Source organism: Henckelia pumila, chromosome 3 (genome assembly GCF_033568475.1).
Source record: "Henckelia pumila isolate YLH828 chromosome 3, ASM3356847v2, whole genome shotgun sequence".
Lineage (NCBI taxonomy): Eukaryota > Viridiplantae > Streptophyta > Magnoliopsida > Lamiales > Gesneriaceae > Henckelia > Henckelia pumila.
Window position 1 is genome coordinate 68521156 of NC_133122.1, and position 5311 is coordinate 68526466.

General features: G+C 33.1%; 1 long non-coding RNA gene across 8 annotated transcripts; it reads left to right on the forward strand.

Annotated features, from left to right (window-relative positions):
- The first annotated feature begins 1423 nt into the window (after nucleotides 1-1423).
- LOC140887342 (uncharacterized) lies at nucleotides 1424-4804 on the forward strand. Of its 8 annotated transcripts, XR_012151799.1 has the most exons (5): nucleotides 1424-1913; nucleotides 1997-2075; nucleotides 2633-2768; nucleotides 2870-4053; nucleotides 4333-4803. It is a non-coding gene; the product is annotated as an uncharacterized lncRNA (long non-coding RNA). The 8 variants fall into 8 exon arrangements; XR_012151796.1 differs by having other exon boundaries at nucleotides 1997-2768; nucleotides 4333-4804; XR_012151800.1 differs by having other exon boundaries at nucleotides 1424-2768; nucleotides 2870-3271; nucleotides 3348-4053.
- The last annotated feature ends 507 nt before the right edge of the window (nucleotides 4805-5311 follow it).

Here is a 5311-nt window from a genome sequence, read left to right on the forward strand (position 1 = left end):
CCAACTTATTTATTTTAAATAACTTAAGTTTAGCGGTTAGTTATTTTAAATTATTTTAAATGCCTAGATTATCTAATTAAAAGCTTTTAACTGTCCGAGTCATTTTAAAGATTTTTATTCCGCTCGTGTATTTATTTAAAATAACTTTTAAGCATACATTTAGTTTGTTTAAATTATTTTAATCACTCTTCTTGTTATTTAAATATTTTAGTCGGTGCTATGACATCAGAATATCTAAAGTGTTGAGTTTAATTTCTAAGTCATTGTTTAAATTCCCTTAAATTTTAAATTTCTCAAATATTTAAGTTAATAATCCCCGAGATTTTTAAGTTCAGTGACTTTCGATTCCGACTTACGGCGATGGTGGATTTGACGGTAATTTTTTAAATCACTACAAGAATAAATGACTATAGTGACATTTTTTTTTGACATTTTTAAAAAATTGTTGTTACAAGAACTTTACAGTGACACTTGTGAAAAACCGTCAATTTACAAAATAAAATAGCTTATTAGACTTGTTGTAATGACACTTTTAATAGATGTCACTTTTATCCATGGAGGGAAGTTTTCCCTCTTAGTTATTTTAATAATTTCTTTTTGGGTGAATTGGTGTTCAGTCCCTAAATCAAAAGTCAATTTATTAATCAGTCCCTGTCAAAAAAAAAGTTGTTTGCACTCCCTGGTCCCACATTATTTTTCTCGGATTTTCGGTACAAAACATTGAAAATATGGTACATGTACATGATATTTGAGCACTAATTATTCAAGATCGAGTACAAAAAATAAGATTTTGAGTATAAAATCTAAACATATTTATTCATGTGAACTTGCAACATATGTTTGACTACTCAAAAATCATATATTTGTACCAGATCTAACACATTGGATACTCAAATATCATATATGAGTACCATATTTTCAATATTTTGTACTGATTTCCATCCAAATAAGATAAATGTTTTTTTAAAATCAATATTTTTTTAGTACTCGAAAATCATATATTTGTACCAGATCTAACATATTTGATACTCAAATATCATATATTAGTACCGTATTTCTAATATTTTGTACCGATTGTCATCTAAAGAAGACAAATGTATCATTATATTAATATTTGTTTACATATTTAAGTACTCAAAATTCATACATTAGTACTAGATTTGAAACAGTTCATACTCAAATATCAAGCATTTGTACCATATTTTTCATGTTTTGTACCGAATTTCATCCGAAACAAAATATGTGGGCCCAAAAAGTTTAAACAAAGTTTTTTTTTTTTTTCTGACAGGGACTGATCACCGATTTATGTTTAGGTTTGGGGACTGAATTATAAATTACCGTTTCTTTTTTCCCTCCTCACGTGTTTTAATGTTATAAATGTTAATAAAATAAATAATAGATAACAGACATTACGTTTCTTGGCAGAAATTGGAATACCGTAGATAGATAGGTTAGCGCTCCTCTCCTCTCCTCTCCTCTCAATCAGATCCCCAATCTCTTTTCCCCTTAAAACTCGTTAGTTTTCCCGGCCAATAGCACCTACATCCATCAAGACCATCTCCGAAATTTCAAGGGTTTTTGTTGCTGTTATTCTATGCTTCAATTCAAGTCATAAATCAACAATTTTGAGGAAGTGCTGTTTTAGCACCATTTCAGACACAGTTCCAGGCTGATTTTTGGTGTTTTCAGGCCTTAAAAAGTTTGGATTTAAGCCCTATGTTTTCGACCCTGCCCCTGTTCATTCAGCACCTAGCCGACCACTTCCCTGTCGTACTCGAGTTCCTCCGACGAACTTGGCCGCACGACCACCTTGTTTCAGTCCCTGATCGATCTTGCTTCATTCTTGAATTTCTTAACTCAATTACAACTTAGTTTTTCAGCGCGTTTTATCATCCTTCATACGCTGCCCAAGGGTGAAAATTAATCTCTTCGATTTAAATTCATTTCGTCCTTCATATCACATTACTTTTGACCGCTATTTGTGTTAATGTGTTAGGTGTCGAGTTCGGTGGAGTTCGAGGAATATTTTCAACTACTTATAATTTCTGTCCAATTACTTAGTGCAATTATTTGAGGTTAGTTGTGATAAATAGTGAAGCTTTCTAGCAAACATTGCAGTTAGACTATCTTCGCATGCTTGGAAATTATGGATCAGAATGCATATACTTCATTTGTTAATTCTTTCTTTGTGTATTACATTGTTTATTACTGTTTTTGTTCATGCCTACTCTAATATTTCCCACTGTATGTTGTCATATTTGTGTATGTATACATGTAAAACATTCTAATAGATAGTTGAATGACTAAGATTTTCTAGAATTAACTTACCGTACAACCGTATTAATAAAAAGAAAATGAAGGGATTGTTAGAACCATCAGACCTGAAATTTTTCCATAACCACTCATCTCAAATGGATGCTCTGATTATTTTATATCTTTGGAAAGTGATGTACTTGTTACCACTTATGATGGAAATATGGCTAATCATGTTGAAGGGCACCGCTGTTCTCTTGTGTATTCTTGGATCAATTATCTCAAAATTTTGTGCTTCTATTTAACACAATATCTAATTTAGGCTTGATTCGTTACATATGGAATAATAAAGGTTCTGTTATTTGTTTAAACTGTCCAGATATCTAGATTTCAAGAGGACGATTCTCTTGAACACATGAGAGTTTTGGTAGGCTTAATCGGTAGATACAATGATGGATCATTTAGTTAAGGAGAGTTCTCAGCTTATGTGAGGAAATGCATTCTTATGTGACATGGTATACATTTGTTACTCAGTCCTTTCATACTGTCATCTGGGCTCTTTCGCCATTTCTCAAACTGACAGATCCATATGACCATATGATTTCTTTGATTGCAGGGATGTTTCATGGAACAATTTGACGGGAACGATTTCTAAAGAGTTGTTTTTAATTCCAATCTTCAAGTGAGATGATTTCCTCATGGAATGTTATCTATGTCCACTGGTACATGATTAAGTAACTGCCACCATCATTATCTTTTGTTCTTTTGTCTTATGCATTAGCTTCACGTCCACTCATCTAACATGTGGAAAGAACTTCCATGAACCTTGTGTGTCAAGTTCATCAATCCCAGAACTTCCATGAACCTTGTGTGTCAACTTCCAGATAATCCTTGTGCTTGTGCTGGCTATAACCCTTTAAACTAATCTTTTTTGGCACTTTTCTTTCTACTCTTTTCTCATATGAGGCTTGAAAACATAAAAGCTGGAAGAAAAGGAAACCTTAATGTTGCTACCGAGGTACACTTTGAAATAATCACACATTTTTTGTGATACAATATCCTTGTTTTGTAATGCAAAATGTGGATTAAAATAGGTCTTTCAAGTTGCCCCTTCTCTGCATATGGTTGAGGTTAGGAAGGCAAAGGGAGATACCTTGGAGTTCCACAAGGTACTCTGAATTTTGCTCAACTTTCACTATACAGAACTGTTAAGAAATCTTTTTTGGACTGTTCAACAAAAAATCGAATGTTTTTTGGCCTCTGAAATTTCCGAGAGAAATCTTTGGAGCTCTGCTTGGCTTTCAAATGATATAGCTTAGCATCTAGCTTCTTCGATTATAATATATAGAATAATGTACCTGGAGATGTCAAGGTAGTCATTTGTATTTTCCTCATCTGAAAATAATTAGCGTCACTTTTTTTTTTATTTCTAATCTGTAATCTTGTTCTAAATTGTTGCAGGGATACAAGTGGATGTTAATTTATGCTGAAACGAGTGTTCCAAGTTAATTTATATAGATTAGTGCATAGCTCTATTTTATAGTGTAGATTGAATTAGAAATAGTTTTTATTTACTTTCTTGGCTTGTATCTTTAGTTTTTATGGATTTTGATGCAGTGACAATCAAGGGGACTGTCCATAGCTCTATTCTATCTGAATTATGTCAATTTCTATGTGGCAAGAAATGTCATTCTTACCGTATTCATCGTCTTATCTTACAGACACTTACTTTTTCTTGGGTTAATTTTTTCTTCTTTGGATTTGTGGCAGGTTGGCAAGAAATGAGTTGTCACTTCTACGGTAAGAAATTTCATTCTTTCCGTCTTCATCGTCTTATCTTACCCACCCCGGACAGGATTGTGTGACATCATTTGCTGCTTAAATATTGTTTTCTCATGTTGTATGTTCTAGTCTCATCTGTTTATAGTTTCTTCTATGTGCAGAGGCTGGCCAGAAAATGTTAGATTTTTGTGTGCTTCTATGAATGTATTTTATTCTGCTGTGGCATATGCATTTTTCTATACTTAGATTTGAAGCTATTTCGGAAGAGTAAATCTTAATATTATTTCCTTCTTGTAGTTAGAGGCTGCTCGCGATAGGAAGAAGGAGTTACTACGTGAGATAACAGATCTACAATAGAGGTGTGCATATATTTTAGATGACGAACGTTCGCCTTGTAGTCGATCATTGGACACAGGAATAGAGAAATATATTCCTTGAAGAGAACAAAGGGCTATGTCAATTCGTAACATAACAAGCAAGGGTGATAACTTGACAGGGTCGAGGCCACGTATCATGATCATAACGAGGAAAGAAACACGTGTCTTAACCAATCATGGGGAAGTCTCTCCAACAGCAAGGGAGCTAGGCTTCGAGCTAGTTTTAGCAGAGCCAGAAAGATTAGGAATTTATGACCATTTTTTACTCTATTTTTTAGTGTGTATGAAACTAGGATTCAAATTTTCAATTTTGAGTAATTTATAATACTGAAAAATTGTGTATTAAATTTTATTTTCAAATTTTAAATTTTGAGGAATTTATAATATTGAAAATTGTATATTTTGTGTTTTATACATAAAAAAAAACAAGGGTGAAAAACCGTTGTGAAAGGGGTCTTTAAAATCGTTGTTATAGGCTATGTAGTTAAAAGTGTAATAGAACAGACTACGGTATTTTACCGTAGTCTTTAACGACAAAAGACTACGGTTTTAAAGACAAAATATTACGGTTAGTTTTTTATTGTAAAAGACTACAGTTAAAAAACCGTAGTCTTTTGTTGTTAAAGACTATAGTTTTTAATCGTAGTCTATGACCGCACTTTTAACTACATGACTATTAACTACGGTTTTAAACCCCCAATTAACTACGTTTTTTCATCGTAGTATTTCAGCATTTTTGTTGTAGTGATAGTTTGGACCATCCGAGGAGATCGGATCCACCGAAGTGAGTCCAGAAGCACCGAATTAGATCGGACAATCCAAATCAAATTGGATCTTTCGAAGTGTCCTTGGCCAGTAAGTTTTAAGGTGTCAAAAGTACAGTGACACGTAGCAGTTCA